The 26280-nt window shown below is 41.7% G+C and overlaps 1 protein-coding gene and 1 long non-coding RNA gene across 2 annotated transcripts in view; one reads left to right on the plus strand and one right to left on the minus strand.

Annotated features, from left to right (window-relative positions):
- Positions 1 to 18732, minus strand: LOC134757590 (uncharacterized). Its single transcript, XR_010131728.1, has 4 exons — positions 18606 to 18732; positions 1732 to 1857; positions 1115 to 1235; positions 1 to 960 (listed from the first exon to the last, which is right to left on the minus strand). It is a non-coding gene; the product is annotated as an uncharacterized lncRNA (long non-coding RNA).
- Positions 18618 to 26280, plus strand: part of LOC101133404 (ubiquitin carboxyl-terminal hydrolase 6-like) — a 77429-nt gene continuing 69766 nt past the window's right edge. Inside the window, exon 1 of the mRNA XM_063700665.1 lies at positions 18618 to 18879. The gene's annotated coding sequence lies outside the window, so the exon portion shown is untranslated. The remainder of the gene's footprint in view (positions 18880 to 26280) is intronic.

Genomic DNA, 26280 nt, shown 5'->3' on the forward strand with positions numbered 1-26280 from the left:
TAAATTGATTAAAAATTTATTCATATAGAGAAGGAAAGGCCACCAGACAACAAGAAGCAAGAGTTTCACATCAAATACATAAAAATGATCAAAATCTTATGGAAGAAAGGTATCTTAATTTTAATCACCAAACTTTAACTTTTTTGATAAATATTTAGGGTTATAATGAAAAATAAACCAATGCTAATAAAATGACAGTTGCAGGGAATGTTGCTGAGTTTCTTGTTTGTGGTTTGAACATTGAAAGGCCCCACCTTGCTCTGGTCATAATATTTGGCCTCACTCTTGTTCTTATGCTGAGGACACTCACCATTTAGGGTGAGAACAACTGAAAGGTATTCCTCGTGGAAGGAGCTCTTGTAGAGCAGTAAGCTGGGGGATGGTGGTTCGTAAGCTCAGTGTGGCTGTCTCTCTGGTCAGCATGACCTCTTTAGGAAATAAAGCTGTAGAGAAGCTGGAGTTCTTACTGAAGGTGTAAGTGTACTGTTCTTGAAAACTGTAGATCACCAAGGCACCCATTCCAAAGTATGCCAAAATCTCTGGAATGACACAGTTTTGCTATGTTAGGAATATGTATGTGCCAGACTCTTGCTTTATGTATATTTTTAAGTGTCTGTAATCCTTAAATATCTCAAGAGAAAATAAACGTGGCATGTTTGATGCTTTTTTAAACTTCTAAATTTTAAAGATTTTTAAAGAGGAATATAAAATATAGATAACTAAGCTCTCTCATATTTCCAGGACCCAGAATTGGTTAACAATTAACATCCTATTATTGCCCCCAAAATGCTTCATCTTCGATTTGGATGAAGGCGAATCTCCAGTAGAACTGTGTAATTTCTATGCTACTGCTTTCCTCAGGGTGTTGCACTGATGATCCTCTGAGAAATCCAGAAAGGACTGCCACCAGATCCAACAGAAGCAGCCACAGGCATCTCAAGAATGGAATCCTATCTCCTCCTAAAGTAAATGGGTTTGGGATGGAAACAATTCTATTTTAAATAATCAGACAGAATTGCCTTATACTTTCCTAAGAGTGCCAAATACCAGAATGATCTCTGTAGTCTGTGATCTCCCACAGTTTCTCTGTGACCTGCTCCATGGGCACACCCACCTTGTGTGTAGACAGCCCCTCATATGTGGCTGCTGCTGCTGTGTCCCGCACACCCTGGCTCTGCTCCTGGCATGGCTGTGGCTCTTTCTTCCAGCTTCTGGGGAGTGATGACAGAGAAGTCCTGGATAGATCATATTCACAAGAGACGAGATCAAAGCTAGAATACATATGTTTCATTTTGCCTGTTTTGGGGGAGCTGAGGTCATGGAGGTTTCCATGTGAACATGCAGAGTTACCAGAGGCGCTAATAAGCCAACAGGCCTGATGGCTCTGTCCTTGCATTTTCTCATTCGCTGATCAATTTTAATGATCTTAGCTTTCGGTAAAGTAGGTATGGATAAAACACTTGCTAACAAGTGATATAATATTTCAGATGATTCTTTACAGCTGTGGTCTTATTTAAACACCATATCAAAGAGACGTAACTCAGAGGTAACATAATTTTTATCACTTTTTTCTCAATTACAAGATACATTTTTTTTCAAGTTAATTATTCTTAATGAAATATAGATTACCAGGGCAGACAATGTTGTTTTTAACCCATGCAGCTAAGTTTCCCATAAAACCCGGACATATATTATTAGTGGGCCAAGACAGTTCCTCTTGCCACTACTTACTGTCCCTTTGGCAGAGCAGAGGTCCTAGCAGGTAAGCCACTTCAGAACATGGCCAGTGTGCGTCCGTCCTCACAACCTGATGGTCAGCATGAGCTCCTTGTGGGAAAGAACTTCTGTGTCACTGGCCTTAGGAAGCAAATACAACTACCTTAATGTTATTCTGAACAACATACAGTAAATAATAGCCTTTCATTGCAGTTCAAGAGGTATTAAGTTACATTTGTAAATACATAATGTAAACCAAAAATATAATTCTAAGCCCACTGGCCATCTGAATGGACCCCTCCTCTGGGCAAGGGCATTCCAAGGCTAACCTGAGGGCTGGTTCAGGCCATGATGGGGGGCAGGGGGTGCCTCATTACACCCTCCTCCCTTTTGGAATTACTGACGGAACAAACTAAGTCTGCTGAGAAACATTTTCAATCTCTTCTCTCTGAAGCCTGCTACCTGGAGGCTTCATCTGCATGATAAACTTTGGTCTCCACAACCCCTTATCATCATAACCCAGACATTCCTTTCCACCAATTCCAAGTCTTCCAGTTAATAACTTAACTCTTTCAACCAATTGGCAATCAGAAAATTGTTCCATCTACCCATAATCTGGAAGCCTCCCCTTCCCTGCTTCATGCTGCCTTTCCAGACTGAACCGATGTACATCTTACATGTATCTGACCTCGTCTCATGTCTCCCTAAAATGTATAAACTAGGATGTGCCCCAACAACCTTGGGCACATGCTCCCAGGATCTCCTGAGGACTGTGTCACGGACCATTGGTCACTCATATTTGGCTCAGAATAAATCTCCTCAGATATTTTACAGAATTTGACTCTTTTCATCATCCATAATAGCAGGGAAATCAAGCTGCTCATGTCAACACTTATAAACATAGTAATGTATTTAGTGAGGTCATCTGAGGGCCAGTGTTCACTGTTCATGAACTTGACCACAGAAAAGGAAGTGGTCATGGGTGCAGGTGTGAGATTACATTCTCCATGCAATTAAGCAGGTCAGTGCTTTTTCCAATGTAGCCACTGCATAAAACTTAAATGCAGTTACCATGCAAGGAATAGCAATCTGCCTTCACCAAAAAAACACCTGAGAAGATTGAGGATTTCAGTTATCAGAACTTTATTGCTAAAGTCTTAGGAGATTCCTATTGTGATTATTAGGCATTTCCTTACTCATTGATGTGACAAATTTAAAAACAAAAAAAATACTGATTCAAGAGCAAGATGAAGGTATGATACAATGCATTTTTTTTTTTTTTTTGAGATGGAGTCTTGCTCTGTCACCCAGACTGGAGTGCAGTGGCATGATCTCGGTTCACTGCAAGCTCTACCTCCTGGGTTCATGTCATTCTCCTGTCTCAGCCTCCTGAGTAGCTGGGACTACAGGCACCTGTCACTATGCCTGGTTAATTTTTTGTATTTTTAGTAGAGACAGGGGTTCACCTTTTTAGGCCCTTTCTTTTGTACCCTTGTGTTTCCGTTTTGTGCTTTTGTGGAAAAGCAATTTTTGTACCCTGTGTTTAGGGCCTAAAAAGTGCAGCATGCATATAATGATAACATCTAAAGAAAAAAGAGAAAGAAACAGAAAACAGAATTGAAGCAATAAGGACTGATAATTTTCCCCAAATTAATGAGACACCAAAGCACATATCCAGGAATCTCAGAGCTTGCCAAGCAACATAAATACCCCAAAATTCACACCTGAGCATATTATATTCAAACCAGAAAAAAAATTAGACAAGGAAAAAGCCTTGAAAGGAGTTATAGGAGGAGAAAATCAACACCTAATTATAGAGGAACATTTATATACCTGAAGGCTTCCTCTGCAAATAAGCACTTTGGTCTCTACAACACTTTATCTTAACCCAGACATTTCCTTTCTATTGATCCAGATCTTTAGATAAACTCAACCAATTGTCAACCAGAAAAAATTTAAATCTACTTATAGCCTGGAAGCCTCACTTCCAGTTGTCCCACTTGGGACAACTTCAACTAAACCAATGTATTTTTTCATTTCTAAAGCTTTATTATTTTATGTTTTTAAGTTCATACAGTCATACATCACTTAATGATGGGAATTCATCTGAGAAATGCATCATTAGTAGATTTCCTTATATGGGAACATCTTAGAGTACTTACACAAACCTAGACGGAATAGCCTACCCACCTAGGCTATGTGGTATGGCCTATTGCTCCTGGGCTACAACTCTGCACAGCATGCTACTGTACCACATACTGTAAGCAGGTAACACAATGGTATTTGTACACCTAAATGTATCTAAACGTAGAAAAGGTACAGTAAAAATACAATGTTATAATCTTACAGTTCTGTAGTCCTATGTGCAGCCTTCATTGACTGAAATGTCATTATGTAGCACATGACTGTATTTAAATTATTTGTCCCCCAAAATGAGAGGGTAAATGTTTCCTGCCTGGCCTGTTTTAATGAAAGGTTGTCTCATCTCAGGCTCAGGTATTCCAAAAGAGAAGTTTGAATCAATGTACTCCTATGATAAACTCTTCAAATACCATTAGAGTGACCTAAAAAAGAGTTTCATTCACTTTCTGAAGCAATAACTTTCTGAAGCAAAAAGTTTCATTCACTTTCTGAAGTTTCATTTACAAAGTGCAATAAGTTACTACTAGCTACTGAGCCTCCTGCTAAGCTGGAACTCACCCTGCTCCTCAATTCACTTATAAAGATGCTGCTGATGTGGACCTGGGGTTGCTGAAGATATGGAAGTTTTTACTTTTGAGGGCAGTTGTTAATAGAAGTACAGGTAACCTGGATTTAACAATTCCATTTTGATCTATGCTTCAATTTAAGTCAACACTTTGAAAAGTTTCTCTTAGCTCCTATCAGTCATAGGTAGAACAAAGTCCCTATTTCCTATTCTTACAGACATAGCTGTCCAGTCATTCCTCAAAACCTTTCCCAAAGATGGCTTTCCCATGAAGCTAATGAAACTTAAATTCACAGCTCATCACTTGCCCTCACAGGACCCTTCCAAGGCCTGGGAGGGGTCCTAGCAATATGTTCACCTCATCATTTTATCTTTTCCTTAAAGAGGACCTGTCAAATCACATAAGCACCAAGTCCACCAGAACTGAATCCTCCCCTGCCATTTTCCTCCCCCACTAGTGGCCACCAGGCACTGCCCAAGCAGAAGGTTGGGATGATCTTGTGGGTAATGGTGGTTCTGCTACCCACAGTTCTGATGTAATACATCAGCCACACTAGAAGAATTTGAGTTTTTTTGCTTCAAAAGATGAACTTAATATAATAACCAAATTAGGATATGAAGTCTGAAAAAAGGGTGTTTATTCTGATTTATAAAATTATTTATATGAAATGTTCTACGATGTTAATTACACATTTATTAGTTCCTCTTCATTGAAAAGAATAGAGTTACATTAGATAAAGTCTCTCTTATACGGCATGATACATAATAATCAATACCCCTTAGAACAGTGGTTCTTAACTAGAGGTGATTTTGTTTCCCAGGGGATACTTGGCAATGGCCGGAGACATTTTGGGTTGTCACAACTTGGGGAGTGGGGCAGTGTGTGGTGCTCCTGGCTTCTTGCGGGTGGAGGCCAGGGATGCTGATTAGCATCCTACAATGCACAGGATGGCAGCCCATAACAAAAAATTATCTGGCCCAAAACATCAGTAGTGCCCAGGTTGAGAATCGTTCCTTAAAATAATGGACATGTATAGATAAAGAAGCAAGGATTCTCTCTGCAAACGATAAAGCTTTAAACTTTGGAGTAAAGTGTATGACGGCCAAGCTGACAGGTGGCTTAAAGAGAGCCACTGTCTGACTTCAACCACCACATCATGATAAAAAGCAATGAAGCCTCTAGACTTTCATGAATCATGGGACTCTAAGGACCCTCACCAGGACTGGCTAAGTGAGAAGGTGCTGGTTTCAGGAGCACCAGGAAAGGCACTTTGCCTACCCACTTCTCTGTGCCTGATATCCTGTCACGGTGAGCACAGCCTTTCATTCCATAATGAGGCTTAAGGTGCAAAGACCCCCAGAAGAGAGAACACAGTGACCTACATTCATATTCAAGAGAAAGTGACTCATGACAGACCGGTTTTCTCAAGACCAGTTTTTATAGAGTGAAAGGCTCTGAACAGCTGAAAATAATGGAGAGGAAGAGAGGACAGCAGGCCCTGATGAGGCCAGGAAGGAGTGAAAAAACGGGCAATAGAGGTCACTGAAATAAGTGTCACCTATTCTACCAAGTCTTTCTCCCTGAGCCTGCAAGGAGGGAAGGATGCAGAGAAAAAAGTAAGTCACATTCTTGGCCATGAAGATTATAGTCAAGTTCAGCTCAGGTGAAAAAACACCAGGAATGCCTGAAAGAATGGCAGAGACATATTCAATGCTACCCCATGGCCAGGGCAGGGGACAAGGGCCCTTGCCAGCTGTGGGATCATACTGAACCTCAATCGGTTCTGGGTGACACCCCCCACCTGACACCTAGCATAGTCCTTGACACACAGTAAAATGTTCAGGCAGTGCTTGTGTGTTGAGTGAATGGAAACTACTCCAGAAGAAGATCTATCAAATCCCTAAAGTACTCTAAAGATGGTTTGTTTTCCTTGACACCTTTGCTAACACTATTGCTCTCAATTTGGGAGAAAAGTCTTTGTTAGTTTCTTTGCCCATCTGAATCCTATTTCGTCGTGCAAAGCCAGTTTGTTTTCTCTGTAAATTCTAAATGTTGGCCTCCAATGTTTTTCCCCCTTTTCTTATAAGCACATTCACGTAGTACTTACCATATTTTCTGTTTATCTTTCATAATGGTGTGAACCCAGAAAATCCAAGACAGATCTTAGTTAATTTAGAAAGCTTATTTTGCCAAGATTGAGGACACGCATCCATGATACAGCCTCAGGAAGTCCTGATGACATGTGCCCAAAGTGGTCGGGGGGACAGCTTGGTTTTATACATTTTAGGGAGACATGAGACATCAATCAATATATGTAAGAAGTCCATTGGTTCAGTCTGGGAAGGTGGGACAACTTGAAGCAAAGCAGGAAGACTGGAAGTGGGGAGGGGGCTTCCAGGTCACAGATAGGTGAGACACAAAGGGTTGCATTCTTTTGAGTTTCTGATTAGCCTTTCCAGAGGAGGCAATCAGATATGCATCTATCTTAGTGAGCAGAGGGATGACTTTGAATAGAATGGAAGGCAGGTGTGCCCTAAGCAGTTTCCAGCTTGAGTTTTCCTTAGTGATTTTGGCAGCCCAAGATATTTTCCTTTCACAGGGCACTTAGTTCCAAAAAAGATTTGAGGGAGGCTTTCAAGTTCACACCAAAAATAATATAATAGTGTTTTAAATAAAGATTTAAAAGGGAGGTCTCAGAAATAATTTAAGAAGAAAAAAATCATTGTACCAAGAAACCAGGATAAAGCAGTTACCAGCAATTTCTGGAGGCCAAGGCAAAAAGATAAACACAAGAGGCATGTAGAGAGTTTGCCATGTCTCATAAAAGAAAAGCCACAGTTCCTTGAAGTCAGAATATTATTCTTTTTCTGATGTTAAATTCTAGGAGGAATTTGCTCCCAGTTTTTCATATATGCTGCCCAAGTTGTCATTTTACATGTTTATCTCATGATCAGAGTTCTTTAGGACAAAGACTATTTCATAGTGAAGCAGAAGTTAAAAAGAGAAAAACAACTTTTCCTGTATTTGGCTGACTCACTCCAAGGCCAGCAATAGGCAGGGCCCTAGCACAGCCTTGATAACACTATCTGAAAAGCCAGAGCCCAAAGGAATGAGCTCCAGAGACTCTCCCAACACCCCCCACCCCAGAGTGAGGATAAGAAAAGAAAAAAAAATTCCTTTCTCTATAAGTATTTCTACAAACACCTGTGTTTTACAAGTTTTGTAAGTTCCTGTTTTCCCTACAGTGCAGCTGCAAGGTCACAAGCTATGCTTGGGTTGCGAGACCTATCATAATTTAATTAACTGCCTTTGTTCTGCTTCTGTAAGCCTGCTTGCCTGCCACATGAGTTTCACACCATCAAATTCCCACCACGCCATTAAACTAGCCAACCCCCTTTCAGAAATGTGTATGAAAGTCAAGCCCTGTCTTTGTTTGGGGCTCAAGCTTTGGATGTTAATCTGCTGAATCGATGGCCACCTAATGAAATCCTTCTGTTCCACCCATTGGTCTCTCCAGTCTCCTGACTCCCGCAACGATAGGCTACATTTCCCTGATAAAAGCTTATATAACATTGTAAGTACTCAAATATTTGCTGATGAATATGATTTTCTTGTTAATCTGCATATTCCAGTGTATCTCAAGATCCAAAGATTATCGGAGGAAGAGATTCATCAAATCTCTTAGCAGGAAAACCATTTGATTCCACCCCTAGGTCCCCAGCCATGGGCAATGATAAGATTTAAAGACTCACTCCAATGCCACTGGTACCTGTTTGGAGTGAGAGGCTGGAAGGTCAGGCTGGCCCTATCTTCATGCTTCCCCCTCCCTTTCCCTATTGGTTCCTTCCTTGTTTAGGTGATTGTCTTTTTTGTCTTTCTGTCACCAGCACAGATTCTCTGTCCCTTTGGGCATTAAGGCTTTGCCTTATTGCCCCTAGATTCCCTGTGATAATTCTATGGTGCTTTGTACAAAGAAATAGACTTTTCTAATGTAAGGAAACTGAATTGGAAAGATGTTCCAGAGCAGGTCTTTTCATCATCAGCCTTGCTCCTGTCTGACAAACCCTCAAGCATAGAAGTGTACCCTCAAGTGTAGAAGACCAGCCCTTCCTACACCACACAAGTGGTCCAGAAAGCTTAAAATTCAGGTCACTAAAGGAGTTGAAGTCTCAAGAGTCAGAAGATCATTTCCTCTCCCTTGTTTCCATATGTACCCCCAAAGTACCCTGGGCAACCCTTCAGCAAAAAAGCCTTTTGTACTTAGTAGGTGCTCAGTAAATACTAAAATAAGGTCAAAGCATAGCTGCCTTGAACATAGCAGGTACTCTATAAATAACTGTTAAATTGAGAAAATCATGGCACATCATCTTTGTACACAATAGGTGTTCAATACATATCTACTCAATATAAAATTTTGTAGTATAACTGCTTTGCATACAGTAGGTGCTCAGTTAGTATCTTTTACATTAAGGTGATTGTAAGATAGGTGCCTTGCATGCAATAAGCTCCCAAGAAATGGCTATTGAATGGAATAGTCACAGACACTTCTCTTTAGAGAACCCAGGCAGCGGTGACATTAATCAGCCCCCAGGCACAGATCCGTGAATGGAAATGCACATCTCCAAGTGGCACTTTGGAGTGTGCTGGGGAGGTGTGCCACAGTACATGGCGAGCACCACGCTCATTCAGGATGCTGCCAACCCACTGCTGGCTCCTGGGTATTGATTAGCAATTGGAATCCATTCTCCACCAGGGGAAGAAAACAGCCACTGCCTCTAGTTGTCACTTCGGGGCCTCACCTGGAACTCCTGCCACAGCCCCCTCCCAGGGCATCCGCCCACCTGGGCTTCTCCTCCAATTCTGGAGAGTAGGTGGCAGAACAAAAGCAAAAGCTGGTTGGCTTCCGATTGCTTTCCTGAGTGACAACAACCCGGAGGAGGCTGGGGAGCCAGCCAGGGACCCAGCTGTGCTGTCCTTCACAGTCTGCCCTCCCCACCAGGCTAGGGCTCTGGATTGAAGATCTGGGGGAAGCAGGGAGACCCCCACTCCCCGCTCCCCTGGAGCCCCAGACTGGCAGTGTGGGTGCTTCACTGGGTGGGGCAGGGTGAGGGTGCAGTATTAACCCTTGAAGGAGGGAAGGAGGCTGGAGGGAAGGATAATAGGGGACCCCACAACGCAGATCTGAATCAAACTCACTGTGTGAACAGCCCCTGGGTACCCCAAGAGTGGCAGGACTGTCCCGGGGTGGGGTCCTCTGGCAAGGCCCTGCCTATCCGTCCCCCTCTCCTAAACATGGCCGTGGGGGAGGAGGTCCCCCACCATGGTGGTGGGCAGGTCCGTGGGAGACCCCGCCGCTCTGACATGCACTGTGTTGGCAGTGGCTTGACCTGGGGGGTTTACTGTTAAGGTGAGGCAGGGCGGCACAGCAAATGAGGAAGTCTCATCTCTTCCTTTCTCTCCACTTCTCCAGAGCTCGCAGGCCTCCTAGTGGTGGTGGGACAGGAAGCTGGCTGGAGAACCGCTGACTCAGGTGGGGCCCCAGAGTGCCTTGGTCTGTGGCCACAGCCCAGCCAGCGAGCTCCTCAGTGTATTTCTCCAATGTATTTGACTGATGTCTCATGTCTCCCTAAAATGTCCAGGCTGCCCCTGACCACCTTGGACATACGTGCTCAGGACCTCCCGAGGGCCATGTCATGGGCCATGGTCCCTCATATTTGGCTCCAAATAAATCTCTTCAAATATTTTACAGAGTTTGACTCTTTTAATCAACACAAAGAAGAAAAATGTTGACCATTAGACAAAAAAAAGAATGAAGGTAAAATAAAACAAATTTAAATAGGAGAAAGACATTGATCCACTAATATAGTTGGAGATTTTACTACCTCTCTCTATTGGTATAAGGAGAGCCAGCAGGCAGAAAAGCAGGAAGTACATAATGAATTGAACAGCACCATTGAACAACTGGGCTTAATTCAAAAACAGAAAATTCGGTCAGCAACTGCAGAATAGACATTTTTCTCAGGTTCACATGAAACATTCACCAAGATGGCCCATATTCTGGAATTTAAATACATCTTAACAAATTTGAAAGAACAGAACTAATACAAAATATGCTCTCAGACTAACATGGCACCAATTCAGAAATCATTAATGGAAAGATAGCTTGAAAACCCACAAATACTTGGAGGTTAAACAACACACCTCTATAAAATGTAAGGATCCAAGTTGTTTCAAGATATGTTAAAATTATTTCTAATTAAATAAAAATATAACATCAAAATTTGTGGAATACAGCAAAAGACTAGAAGAAAATTTATACTACTGAGCACATATAATACAAAAAATATATATATTCTGTGTCTAAACCTTAGGAAACTAAAAGCTGAAGAGGAAACTGAACCCAAAGAAAGCACAGGACAATAAATAACAAGAGAAGCAATAAATGAAATTATGGAAAACCAATAGAGAAAAATCAACAAAAGCAAAAGCTGGTCTTGTCAAATGAACAATAAAATTGACAAATGTCTACTCAAGCTAACTGAGAAAAAAAGAGAAAAAAATTATTAATATGACAAATAAAAGGAGGGAAATGAAAATTAAAAAGCATTTGACCAAATCTAACATCCATTTATGACAGCAAACTAAAAATAGAGAGAAACTTCTCTCTCTGAGAAACAAAACCCACAAGAAACCTGCAGTTACCATGATGTTGGAAATAAGTGCTTGGTGCTACAAAGTGAAACTAGCACTCAGGCAAAAGTTTTCTCGGCAAGGCAAATTTACTTCTGCAGCAGAAGGGTGCTGCTCGTGTCAATCATGATCACAAGAGCACACTGAACAAAGGAGGAAAAGAGTTTTTATTCCTAATGTAGCCCCCACCTCTGTGTCACTCCCCCATGGGCTGGGCCCAGACTGGACTTTCTAAGTTGATCCGATTGGCTATTTGTGAATACTTTCCCAAGTAAGGAAGGGAAGGTGGATGTGAGTTACAGTGGTGGGACATGAGGTTTTTGGGTGCAGAGCAGGTAACCAAGGGAACAGATGTGAGTTATTGATTAGAGCTAACAGGAAGGTTGTTTACAGTAACTGGGGGCAAGGAGGCGTAGAGAACAAGAAAGTTGAGTTTGAGAACAAAGAACAAGGAAGTTAACAGGCTAAACCTTTGAAGAGGAATTTATCGTATCCTAGAATCACATTGTTGGTGAGAAGCTAGATGCTTTCCTGGGAACACGACAAAGAAGGTGAGGAAGTCGCCTCTCACCAAACAAGGTGAGGAAGTTTAACATTGCACTAGAAGTCCTAGCTAATGCAATAAGACAAGGAAAGGAAACAAATGCTATACAGATTGGGAATGTCTTTGTTGCACATATCATTGTCTATGTAGAAAATCTAAAAACAGGCCAGGCGCAGTGGTTCATGTGTGTAATCCCAGCACTTTGGGAGGCCAAGGTGGGCAAATCATGAGGCTAGGGGTTTGAGACCAGCCTGGCCAACATGGTGAAACCCCATCTCTACTAAAAATACAAAAAATTAGTTGAGCGTGGTGGTGGACACCTGTAATCCCAGCTACTCGGGAGGCTGAGGCAGGAGAATCGCTTGAACATGGGAGGCAGAGGTTGCACTGAGCTGAGATTGTGCCACCGCATTCCAGCCTGGGCAACACTGCGAGACTCCATCTCAAAAAAATATACATAAAAAAAGAAAAAAGAAAATCTAAAAGCATCCACAACAACAAAGAAAACTCCCGGAACTACTAAGAGTATAACAAAGTTGAAGTAAAAGGTTAATATAAAAAAGTCAACTGCTTTCCTACACAGTCACACAAATTGTAAACTGATCTTTGGTAAAAAACAAAAACAGAAACAAAAGCAAAACCATAGGAAATCCAGTGATTAAAAGATATCGACAAATAGTGTGATAACTATATGAAAATAGTATATAACCACATGAAAAACAATCTAGACATACACCTACTACTTTTCACAAAAATTGACTCAAAACAGATCATATGTATGATCATAAGATGCAAAACTCTATAAATTTTAGAAGATAACATAGGAAAAAATCTAGATGACCCGGGGTTTTATGATAAATTTTTAAATAATTATAAGTTTGACTTCATTAAAATAAAAAAAACTCTTCTTCTGGAAAAAATGGTGATAAGTGAATGAAAAGACAAGCTGCAAACTGGGAGAAATTCTTTGCAAAACACTTACCTGATAAATAACTGGCATCCAAAAATAAAACAAAATTAAAACTTAGCAATAATAATATAAACAACAAAACTAGAAATGGTCGAAAGATAGGCACATACACATCACCAAAGATTTAGAGATGGAAAATAAAAAGATGATCAACATGATATGGCATTAGGTAACTAAAATACAACTGAAAGAGATGTCAGTACACGCTTATTGGATTGCTACATTTCACAACACAGAAAACACTGAATGATAATGAAGATGACAAACAACAAATTCTCATGGTGATGGAAATGGAAAATTGTATACCTACTTTGGAAGACAGTTTCTTATAAAACAAAACAGGCACTTGCAGATGTGTGGTTCTGATGTTGACACGGATTGTGGGTGGCACATATGTCAAGAGAGTATGAAAAGGCTCATGCTCACATGATTGAGGGCTCAGGGAGAGCAGAGCAGGCCTCTCCAGCAGGTATGAAATGACCAGAGGCAGCAAGGGGAAAAGCTCAACCTGGGTGTTCATTGTGGTTATCGGGTGAGGTCAGAGCAATGGGGCAGGGTCTTGTGTGTTTTGAATCTCCCGCTTGCTCTAGAAGGAGCCCACCATCAGGCTTTCTCATCTGCTGGTCCAGGTGTGGGGTGCTCTAGGGAAAGAGAGGTGACACTTAAGCTGTCATCGGCCAGACATCAAAAAATGTGCAGTGTGACTACTCATTATAAGACCAAACATGGCGAAGAAAAATAGGTGTTCACAATTGCTTGTTCTTATATAAAGGAGCACAGTAAGGATGCTCGAGTAACCTACACTGGTTATTTTGGAGTGGCTGAATTGAGAGCACTGGAGTGGACAACTGCTGGCAGTTGAGTCTTCTTAAGCTAGAATTGCCTAGCTTATAAAAAATTTAAAAACTATTACAAGCATTAGTTTTATTAAATAGAAAGAAATTTCTTTCACAGGGGGTGCTCTGAAACAAATGAAAAAGAAAGTTAAAAAACTATATAAACCACATGTTACTTTCAATAGTCTTTACCTTTTTAAAAAATTTTAACTTTTCTTACAGTCCATTCTAGGACTTACTTTTTAAACACTAACAGTTATGGAACTGCAAATCACAAAATATGAAAATTTCAAATTTCTTTCTAACTAAGATCACAAGGGGCATCACAGTTTGGTGATGACTATTTAGGTACAACACCAAATGCACAATCCATTAAAGAAAAAATTGTTAAACTGGTCTTCATTAAAATTAAATCTTCCTGCTCCACAAAAGATATTGTGAAAAGAAGAAAAAGAGAAGCCACAGACTGAAAGAAAATATTTGCAAAAGACATCTAATAGATGACTATTGTCCAAAACATATAAATATCTCTTAAAACTCAACAAAAAGAAAACAACATGACTCAAAAAAAATGGGCCAAATACCTTAAGACACCTCACTAAAGAAGATAACAGATAAAAATAAGCATATCAAAAGATGTTTCATACCATATTTTATCAGAGAAATGCAAATTAAAGCAACAACAGATATCAATTCTTACCTATTATTGAATAGGTATAGGTATAAACTCAATTTAAACCTATTATTTGGCCATGATTGAATGGCCAAAATCCATAATACTAAAACAGCAAATGCTGGTGAAATCACGGAGAAACAGAAACTCTCATTTATGGTGAGTAAGGATGCAAAATTATGCAGCCACTTTGAAAGAAGGTTTGCAGTTTCTTACAAAACTAAAAACCCCCTTCCAATAATATCCAGTAATCCTGATTCTTGGTATTTGTTCAAAGGAGTTGAAAAATTATGTTCACACCAAAGCTTGTACGTGGATGTTTATAAATCTTTATAATTGCTAAAACTTGAAAGCAGCCAAGATGTACTTTAGTGAATGAAAGGATAAACTATGGTACATCCACAAAATTGAATATTATTAATGTTTTTTAAATTTTGAGATGGAGTCTCACTCTGTCACCCAGGTTGGAGTGCAGTGGCACTATCTCGGCTCACTGCAACCTCCACCTCCAGGGTTCAAGTGATTCTTCTGCCTCAGCCTCCCAAGTAGCTGGGTCTACAGATGTGTGCCACCATGCCCGGCTAATTTTTTGTGTTTTTAGTAGAGACAGGGTTTCACTGTGTTAGCCAGGATGGTCTCAATTTCCTGACCTCGTGATCCACCTGCCTCAGCTCCCAAAGTGCTGGGATTACAGGCATGAGCCACCGTGCCTGGCCCACATGCATATTTCATAAATTCTTTTGTTCTGAACCTTATCACAAGTTACACATTTATGACATGCTTAGACTTTCTGCCTTGCCCTATACTTCCTCTTTCTTAAATAATGAATAATTTTACTATAGTACAAAAAATTACTACAAAATATTCTTTCTCATATGAAATTATTCTCTTTTCTTTTTAAACTTTCTTGCTAGAAATGCATCTTCATATCCGTAACTTTACATCTCTCCTACTTACTGGTTTCTATCTTGTGACTTTTTTTCCCTAATTCCGTATTTGACAACAGCCTTTCAATAATCTTTAAGTTTGACAAAATTATTCTTTATCTCAAAAAAGAATAGATATTTATATCTTTCAGAGTGAGACCTTAGCTCTACAAAAATATAAAAAAATTAGCTGGGTGTGGTGGCATGTGCCTGTTAGTCCCAGCTACTTAAGAGGCTTAGGTGGGAGGACTTCTTGAGCCTGGGAGGTCAAGGCTGCAGTGAGCTGAGATTGAGCCAGTGCACTCCAGCCCAGGCAACAAAATGAGACCTTGTCTCTCACACACAGAAATATATATATTTTTGGCACACTCTCTATACAGAATTATATATATATAAATTAAAAATTTTAAATTTCAACCATATGCAGTGGCTCATGCCTGTGATCCCATCATTTGGGAGGCTGAGGTGGAAGGATTGCTTGAACAAAGGAGTTTAAGGCCGGCCTGGGCAACATAGTAAGACTCTGTCTCTACAAAAATATTTTTAAAAAATTAGCCAGGCTTGGTAATACATACATGTAGTCCCAGCTACCCAGGAGACTGAGGTGGGAGAACTGCTTGAACCCAAGAGTTTGAGACTGCAGTGAGCTGTGATCACACTACTGTACTCCTGGGTGACACAGCAAGTCCCTGTCTCTCCAAAAAACCCCTTAAAATTAAAAAAATTAAAAATAAATGTTTGTCACATTAAATTTTATTAAAAACCTAGGAAGTGAGAAATATTGAATTGTCTGTCACATATCTGTGTTTTATAAATGAGAAATATTTTATAACTTTTAGAAATATGTTTTCATATTTGTATGTATATTAATAGTCCCCCAAATATTTAGTCTTTCTATAAAATTTAAGCAGTCAGAACAAACCTATGTTCAGCAATTTATTTTTTATATTATTTGGAAATGACCCACACATTTAATGAGTATCGATTGTTAAATTTAACATGAATTTAAAAGCTTAAATTACATGAAAAGTTTATACACTTTTACCTCATTTATATTTACCTAGAATACTAGAATATTAACAGTTTGCCTAGAATACTCCTGATAGCTGGGATATTAGACAGAGCGAGTTAGCATTTCAAGTTCTTTCCTTGGTAATCATTTTTATATCCTGTTGTTATCAGGTATTCACCTATGTAAGAACCTTGAAGTAAAAAATACAGGGGTATTTCACCAATAACTCGGAAGATTACAGCTATTTTCATTAAACTAACAATACTAAATTAGTCTTACTTATCAAAAAATTATGTAAACAAAAATCATTCTGTTTTAGGTTGTGTTTATAATTTTCTACCCCTTCTTGTCAAAGCCTGACACTTTAAAACACTTATCAGAGACAAATATTAAGCCATTTGGCCAGTAAACCCTGGCAAAAAGCATGTTGACAATTTTTAATTAAGTCATTAATTTTTATTTATTAGTAATTTTTAAATCAACTTATTTGTTAAAGATTTACTTGTCATGTGACCTAAAAGGCATCTGGGTGCCTCTATATATTTTATATGAGTGCTCATTTATCCTCAAAAAGTTTCTGGCTAACTACACCAGATTTTACCATGTAGACATAACATAAAAACATAATATGTATGACAGAAGCAGGAGGCAGAGAAATTCTAGGCAGATAAGGGCGGATCCCACCTTTGAGCCAAAAAGCCTGAGACCCACAACCCGAAGTGAGAACTTCTATCCCTGTTTGCCTGCTGTCTCCCAACTGGTTCTTGCTGAATAATGTCTTTTTACCAATCAAATGTCACCTTTTCGAAAACTACCCACCGGCCCACCCCACCCCCATCCTGTTCCTAGCAAGACCCCAGACACAGTCAGTAGAGGGGAGAGAAGTGGCTTGACTAGAGAGAGGTGACTTGACTTCAGAGGGACAGCTGGACTTTGGAGGAGAGGCAGCTTGACTTCAGAGAAGAGCCTGCTGGAGACGGCTGGACTTCAGAAGAAGATTACCTGCCTGTTGCGTCCCTTCTCCAGTTCCTCTCTCTGCTGAGAGCCACTTCAATTGATAAATAAAATTCTCCTCCACCATCCTTCAAGTGTCCGCACAGCCTTACTCTTCTTAGATGCCGGATAACAGCTCGGAACCCACCGAGTGCAGGTACCCAAAAAAGGCTGTCACAACTGGCCCTTTGCCCTTGCTGGTAGAGGGCAGCCGCCCCACTTGATGGGTCAAGGGGCCCACTGAGGTGACAACACACAGCTGTCCATGGATGGCAGAGCTAAGAGAGCATTGTAACATGCCCTCTGGGGCTTTGGGGGTTGCAGGCATCCTGAGCTGGGTGCCACGGTGGGGTCCACACGGAGCTTGCTCCTACCAGCACCCAAAGCGGTTGGCTGGATCCTGCACTTGTTCATCCATGCCTGGTCTAACTGAGGGGCCTGCATGAAGCTTGCTCCTGCCGGTGCCCAGAGTGGCTGACAGGATCCAGCACTCACTTGCTCACATGCTCCCTTCCCTCAAGGGGTCAAGTGTGGCAGGCTAAGAAAATGGGGCACCCCCTTCACAAGTCAGATGAAGAAGTCGAGAAAAATCCTGCATTATATACACATGTAAATAAACAGACATACAAAGATCTCATAGCTTCAATTTGAGAATGTTAGTCAGAAACAGTGATGCAAACTCACCAGTTAGAGTTAGATCAAAATTAAACTTTTCATTGATACATAATATCTGTACATATTTATGGAGGTATATGTATTATTTTGTTACATGCATAGGATGTGCAATGATCAGCTCAGGGCATTTAAGATATTTATCACCATGATCATTTATCATTTCTGTGTACTGAGATCATTTCAAGTCCTTACTAAGTACGTAAAATGCTCAAAAGAAACCGCTCCTTCCAAACAGCAAGTAAAAAGCTGAACAAAATTTTAAAAATCAACAAATCTAATATTTCTTAGATCTTCAAGGACAGAGACCATAGGGAGAGATCAAAGGGAGAGATCTTCAAGGGGAGAGATCACAGGACAAACCACTGCTCCCAAAATTGGAGACACGCAGAGGAAGATAAAGAAAATTAGATCTTACAGGAGCAGAAACCTCCATGGGAACAGGTTCTGGGATAGAAAAACTGAACCGTAATTGACGAATTGCTGAAGGCTCAGTGTGGATAAGTCTGAGAGTAAAAGCTTCAGGGGGACTTGATAATCTGGGCCCCTCCCACACTTTTGTGTATTTTATCTTCTGGAGCTCCACCAGGCTTTCAGAGAGAATTTCAGAGAAAATCACCTGTATGCTTTTGGAGGGGGTGGGAAAAGAAACAATTGTGAAATACAACAGAGCATTGGGTTCTTCATAGCATATTCTGCTCCCAAGAGAAAGTCTGTTACCAGACCCTAACTCGCTGGGGTTTTATTAGAGTCAACTGGTCTAGATAAAGGAAAAAATCTAGCATGCTAGGTGACACAATGAATTATCCAGTCAGAGCAGGAGACTATTATCCAATAAGAGTTGTCAAAAAAAGTTCCTTCTCACCCAATCAGAACCAAGCTTCCAAGATACAGCTGGTTGAGTACAGTCATGATAAAAGAGAGGCGAAGGCCCATTCCGCTATTTTCTTTTCGTGGAGGTTGGGCTCGCGTGCTTCTGTGAGCTGTGGTCGTCATGGACCGGAAGCGTGTGCGGCGCGCCTGCCTTGAGACCAGCATCAGGGAAGGGTGTCCCAGGTGCAGGCGAAGCTTCCTTCAAGTGTTCCTGGAGGACTTTCGGCTCGCAAGCGCTTCTCCATTCTCCCAGCATCTCGGGCCTGGTGAGTCTGGATGTGAGCGCATCCCACGGGGCCCAAGGCACAGAGAGAGAGAGAGGAACGGGGTGGAGGGAGGGAAGCGTGTGCAGGGGCCAGGAGCGCCAGGCTGCTCGGGCTTCCCGGCCCCCGCAGCCCGCCAGGAGCTGTGGCCCCGCTTGGGCCAAGGCAGAGGCCCGCCCTCCTGCTGCTGGCGCTGTCACCTCCCTGTGGTCCTGCCTTCTGGGTCCCTGAGGGCCTCCTGTCATCTGGAACTGGAAATAAGTTAGTGAAGCGACGTTTTGTGAATATTTCTTGGCCTTTGCGTCTTTGTCTTCATTTTCAGTGCTGGCTTTTCTGTTGGGTCATTTGTGTTCTTACGTAGATTTGAAGAATTTAAAAAGGTATTCTATAAATTAATCCTTTACGGGGTCATTTCTAGTGCAGATAGTTGTTTCTTAGTCTGGTCATTGTACCTTCATTTTATTTCACATTTCTTTCTTGCTGGTAAATAAGAATCTAACTGATTTTATAGATTGATTTTGTATCGTGTTACCTGGCTTTATTCACATATTCATAGCCATCATTTTTGGATTGTGGTGGGTTTTTCATGTACTTATGTGCATGTAGTTATGTACTTATGTACTTAAATACTTACGTACTTAAATACTTATGAACTTAAATACTTAACGTACTTAAATACTTATGTACCTAGTGTCAGCCACGTATAATAACAGCTATATTGCTTAAATGTTGGTTCTTACACCTTTATTTTTCTTTATTTTCTCCTTTTATTGTCCCGATCACACCTCCTGAACACGGTGTGTCTGGTTCTGATTCCAGGGAAAAGGTTTCAGTGATCCTGTATTCCTTATGTAGTTTGCTATAATTTCATATTAGACAAACTTAATCAGATTAAGAAAGCTGCCTTCTTTTACATATGCTAAGAGTTATTTATGACTAATTGTTGAATTTGAATAAAGGCTTTTTTTTTGCATATACTGTAATCATATGTTTTTCTCCTATTTTTCTGAAAATAGGATATTTTACATGAACTATTTTTGGATGTTAACCAATCCTGCATTTTTTAGTATATCACACTTGGTATCCACGTGTTACATTTCCATATGTGGTTTAATTCATATGATATGATTTTTTTAGAATATTTGTATTTCTGTTAATGAGAGGGCCTATAGTTTTTTTCTCTAATGTCCTGTTCAGATTGTGGTGTCAATGTAATGCTGGCTTCACAAAAAAAAAGACTGAAAAATATTGCCTGTATTTCTTTCTTTGGAAGAGTCTGAGAAATTTAGGTGTTTTCTTTTTAAATATTTGGAATATTTCTTTAGGTATGGAATTTTCCATGTGGAACAGTATTTTTGTTGGCTGGTTTGACTTCTGATAATTCACATCCTTTGGTATATGTACGATTTTTCTTGTTTTATGTTATTTCTGTGTCCATTTTAGTAAGTTTATTTTTATTTTTGGGGGGACAGAGTCTCGCTCTGTCTCCCAGGCTAGAGTGCAGTGGTGCGATCTTGGCTCACTGCAACTTCCGCCTCCCGGATTCAAGCAATTCTCCAGCCTCAGCCTCCTAAGTAGCTGGAATTACAGGTGTGTGCCACCACGCCCAGCTAATTTTTGTGTTTCTGGTAGACACGGGGTTTCACTATGTTGGCCAGGCTGGTCTCGAACTCCTGACCTCATGATCCACCTGCCTCAGCCTCCCAAAGTGCTGGGATTACAGGTGTGAGCCACAGTGCCCAGCTGTATTTTTTAGTAGAGACGGGTTTTTGGCATGTTGGCCAGGCTGGTCTCGAACTCCTGGCCTCATGATCCACCTGCCTCAGCCTCCCAAAGTGCTGGGATTATAGGTGTGAGCCACAGTGCCCAGCTGTATTTTTTAGTAGAGATGGGTTTTTGGCATGTTGGCCAGGCTGGTCTCGAACTCCTGGCCTCAGGCGATCCACCTGCCTTGACCTCCCAAAGTGCCGGGATTACAGGCGTGAGCCACCATGTCTGGCCTAGTAAGTGTATTTTTCAATGTGATGTTATTTGAATCTCTGTTGTCAAACTTGTAGTCCTAAGTATTTCACAGAACCCTCCTAGTGTCTTAATACACTGCTCTATAGAGCAGGCTTCTATTTGATTCCTGATATTGGTTTTTTGTGTCCTTTCTCTTTGCCTTAGTTAGTTTCACTAGTGGTTTATTAAATGTATTAATATTTGTAAACCAACTTTTTTTTTTGAGACAGAGTCTGAGTCTGTCGCCCATGCTGGAGTGCAGTGGTGCGATCTCGGCTCACTGCAAGCTCCGCCTCCCAGGTTCATGCCATTCTCCTGCCTCAGCCTCCCGAGTAGCTGGGACTACAGGTGCCAGCCACCCCACCTGGCTAATTTTTTGTATTTTTTGGTAGAGACGGAGTTTCACTGTGTTAGCCAGGATGGTCTTGATCTCCTGACCTCATGATCTGCCCGCCTTGGCCTCTCAAAGTGCTGGGACTACAGGCGTGAGCCACTGCGCCCGACCCTATAAACCAACTTTTATCCTTGATTTGTTTCTGTTGCAGTTTTTTTCCTATTTCATTGATGTCTGCTCTTTATTACTTTAATTCTTTATTCTTTCATTTTGATCATTTTTAATTCTTGAGAAGGGAGTTTATGTGATTGATTGTCAATCTTTTTTTCTATTCTAACACATTCCTTTAAGGCTGTAAATTTCTCTCTAAGCAGGGATTTATCTGACAGCCCGCATTTTCCTTCAGGTGTTTCCAAACCCTGTGTCTGCAGCCGCGTTGACCTCCCAGTGTATCCACCCTGTATTGCCTACAGCCATGCCAGGCCTTGTGTGTCTCCATCCTTGTGCCTGAAGCCTGTATCTTCTCGCCAGTATCACCATCCCATAATGACGGAAGCTTACGTCTGCCCTTGTGTATTGTCACCTGGTCTGTCCTCTGCCTGCACTTTATGCCCCCTGTCAGAAGTCTCCATTTCTTGCTCCTGCAGCCCGTGCCAGCTGTGTGAGTCTCCATCCTGTGTGCTTGCAGCACATTGCTTGCCTTGAATGTTGCCATCTCCTTAGCCTTCAGGCAGTAGCAGTCCTCCAGTGCCTCAATCCCTGTGTTTGCAGCCCATTCTGATGTTTTTGTCTGTCCCCTGAGCTTCTGCCCATGCCAGCTTATGTTTGCTACATTCTCTGTCCCCCTAATCCATGTCCACAGTCAGTGTTTTCATCCATGCTTTTTGGGCCATGTCTGCACTCGTGTGTCTCCTTCCCCTGTGCCTTCAGCCCATTTCTGTCCTTTTTCTGGATCATTTCTCCCAGGAGACTATGCCCAAAACTCCTATCCCCATTGTTTGTACCTGCAGCCAGTCTCTTTCATTGGGTATCTCCGTCTGTTGTTACTGCAGCAGAGGCCTGTCATTGAGTGTGCCTGCTTCCCATGCCTGTCTTCCTGTGTCTCCAGCCCTTGTCCATGCAGCCCACATTACGACTCTTGTGACTCCACCATTCAGCTTACAGCCACATCTACCTTCGGGTGTCTTTATCTCTGTGCCCCCTGCCCACACCAACCTTCACCTACTCCTCTGTCCTGCACCTGTACCCATGTCTGTCCCTGGTGTGCCTCTCTGCCATGCGGCTGTAGCCAGCGAGCTCCCTTTTTGTCTGGATCCCTCGTGACTGTAGCCCAGGTCTTCTCTCCTGTGCCTGCAGCCCATGTCTGCCCTTGAATGTCCCCATCCTCTGTGCTTGTCACCCGTCGGACAGGCCTAGCATGTTTCCACTCTGTGCCTACACCGATGTCCGCCTGCAGGGTCTCCACTCATGGTGCCATAGTTTGGTTCCCGGTCCCTATCCTCCTGGGGTGGATTCTGGCATTGTGTTGGGAGGGAGAAGGTGACCCATGAAAGGGAAGCCTGGAATGATGTAATGGGCGAGGAGGCTGCCATTCAGCAGGCTGCACAGTAGCAGAGAAGACATGGCCAGTCAGAATCCTCCCTGCATCGGGGAACTCACATGGTGCTGTGCCTGGTGCGGGGAGTAAGGGGAAGCTGGAGCAGGAGGTCTGGAGCCACCTGGCCCTCTTGGGCCTGAGACCCTCCCCACTGCATCCATCACTTCCCCGGTGGTCCTGCCTCCTGGGATCCTGCCCTGCAGTGTTTCTGCAGGGATCCTCTCACCTGGAACTTGCAGTGGTGGGTTTCATGTGAGGTAGAGTTTGGCAAATGTTTATTGGCTTCTGTGCCTTACTTTTCTTCATATGCTTTGCTCATTTTGTGCGTGTTTTTGTAGGGTCCTTTTTTTTATATTGATTTGAAGGATTTATCTTAAATCTGCAAATTGATCCTTTATTGGCTCGTTTTGTCATAGATACTTGTTCTCTAGTTTGATCATTATTTTCTCTTGGTTTCATACTAGTATATAGTAATCTGGTTGTAACAATAATGTATCCAGTAAGTTATTAATTATAACAGTTTTGGGGTTTTCAGGGATTGTCTAGGCATGTAATAGTGTCATATACACATAATGACAATTTTTTTGGTTTAAAAATTAATCCTAACGCCTTTTTATTTCTTACTGTATTGTTTCACCACTACAAAGCTGATTAAAGAGTGATAGCAGGCATCCCGTCTGGTCCTGCACTGGGGGAAAAAGCTTCCCATAATTCTCTGTTAATTATGTTATTTGTTATTGGCTAGTATTAGACTTTATCAGATTTCATCAAATTAAGGAAGTTGCTTTTTTTTTTTTTTTTTTTTTTGAGATGGAATCTCGCTCTTGTCGCCTAGGCTGGAGTGCAATGGCTCAATCTCAGCTCACTGCAACCTCCACCTCCCAGGTTCAAGCGATTCTTCTGCCTCAGCTTCCCGAGTAGCTGGGATTACAGGCACCCACCACCATGCCTGGCTAATTTTTGTATTTTTAGTAGAGACAGCGTTTCACCATGTTGGCCAGGCTGGTCTTGAATTCCTGACCTCAGGTGATCCTCCTGCCTCGCCTCCCCAAATGCTGGGATTACAGGCATGAGCCACCATGCCCAGCCAGAAGTTGCCTTCTTTTTTTTATTATTTTTAATTTTTTTGAGACAGAGTTTCGCTCTTGTTACCCAGGCTGGAGTGCAATGGCACGACCTTGGCTCACCGCAACCTCCGCCTCCCGGGTTCAAGCGATTCTTCTGCCTCAGCCCCTCGAGTAGCTGGGATTACAGGCGTGTGCCACCACGCTCGGCTAATTTTGTATTTTTAGTAGAGACGCGGTTTCTCCATGTTGTTCAGGCTGGTCTCGAACTCCCGACCTCAGGTGATCTGCCCGCCTCGGCCTCCCAAAGTGCTGGGATTATAGGTGTGAGCCACCGCACCTGGCCTGTCCTCTTTTTATATTTTACTCAAGTTTTTTTTTTGTGTTTGTGGTTCAATTTTAAATTTTATTAAATGCTTTAAAAAACTTTTCAGCTAAATGATCTTACTATTTTCTCCTGTATTTTTCTGCTAATGGGTTGACTTACATGATTTATTTTGAATGTTAAGGACCTTGCATTTTGGTGTATATTCCGTTTAGTATTGATCTACTGTGTTTTCATAAGTGGCTTCATTCATATAATATTTTGCTTAGAATATTTGTAGCTCTGTTTATTTATTTATTTTTTTTTGAGATGGACTCTCGCTCTGTTGCCTGGGCTGGAGTGCAGTGGCACGATCTTGGCTCACTGCAAGCTCTGCCTCCCGGGTTCATGCCATTCTCCTGCCTCAGCCTCTCAAGTAGCTGGGACTACAGGCGCCCGCCACCACGCCCGGGTAATTTTTTTTTTTTTTTTTTTTTTGTATTTTTAGTAGAGACGAGGTTTCATGTGTTAGCCAGGATGGTCTCGATCTCCTGACCTTGTGATCCGCCCACCTCGGCCTCCCAAAGTGCTGGGATTACAGGTGTGAGCCACCGTGCCTGGCCCCAGCTCTGTTTATTAAAAAGGAGATACATACTGTTTATGAAAGAGGTGACATAATTTTATTCATTTGTGTTCCATAATGTGTCCTGGTCCAATTGTGTCCTCAATGTAATGCCAGCTACACAAAAAATTTGAAAAATATTATCTTTATTTTTATTTTAGTGTTTTTCTTTGTATGGACTATTCCATAATTATGAGCTGGGAGTTTTACTTGTGGAACATTTTTGTTTGTTGGTTTGATTTTTTTTTCAAAGAATTTATTCGATTTGTTTAGTAGACTAGGTGTTTTTCTATTTCATGTTATGTTTGGGTCAGTTTGTTTAAGTTGGTTTTTAAATGTGGTGCATTTTGTTCTCTGTTGAATTTTTAGACTCACATATTTCACAAAGTCCTCTTAAGTTCTTGTTGAGGTCCACAGGCCCAGTGAAGAATGTGTCTGTGTTGATTTCTGATATTGATGGTTTGTGTTAACTTCTCTTTTTCTTAATCACATTGACTAATGGTTTATTGATGTTATTTGTTGATTTGTTTTTGTTGTGCTTTAGTTTTTATTTATTGATGCCTGCTGTTATGTTTTTTATTGCCTTTATTCGGTATACTTCCAATTGGATTGTTCCTTAGCTTTGATCCCTGAGAAGGGAGCTGAGATGATTGATTTTCAGTCTCTCTCTGTTCTGACATCCTCACTTAGGGTGTACGTTTCCAATAAGCTCTGATCTAAGCATCTCCTGTATGCACTCAGCTGTTTCCAACCTCTGTGCCTGCAGCACTGTCTGTCTCCCAATGTCTTCACCCCTGCGTCCCTGCAAACATGCCATGCTTTGTGCATCTCCATCCCAGTGCCTGAATTCTGCAGGTTCTCTCCATGTCTGCCCTTGTGTGTTGTCAGGTTTTGCCGTCCTCTCAGCCTGCAGTACAGATCTTGCCTAGATTGTCTGCTTCCCCTGCGCCTGCCTCCCATGCCAGTCTTCATTTGTCTTTGGTCCCTCTGCACGTAGCCCATGTCTTCCCTCATGTGTATCCATTCCTTGTCCATGTGGCCCATGTCAGGATACCTGGGTCTTCATTCATCACCTAGAGGTCCATATCCATCCTCAAGTGTCTTCATTCCCTAGCTGCCCTGTGACTGCAAACATATCTGTCCTCAAGTGCTGCCATACCATGTGCCTGTGGTCAGTGTCTTCCTTTTGTATCTGAAATCCTTGTGGCTGCAGTGCTGCCTTCTCATGTGTCTGTCCCCATTTCTTCTGCTGCACCCTAAAGGTCTCATGTGTCTCCATCACCTGTTCTGCCTCGGGTTACAAGCGACACAGTTTGGTTATGTGTTCACTGAAGGACGATTTGATTCCTTCCAGGTTTTCGTCATTGTGAATAAAGCTGCTGTGTGTATTTTCTTATTGGTTTGTATGTGGATGTGTTTTCACACCAGTTGGGTAGATGTGTAGGGGCACGGTTGCTGCATACTATGTGATCCTGCAGTTTC

Source organism: Gorilla gorilla, chromosome 19 (genome assembly GCF_029281585.2).
Source record: "Gorilla gorilla gorilla isolate KB3781 chromosome 19, NHGRI_mGorGor1-v2.1_pri, whole genome shotgun sequence".
NCBI lineage: Eukaryota > Metazoa > Chordata > Mammalia > Primates > Hominidae > Gorilla > Gorilla gorilla.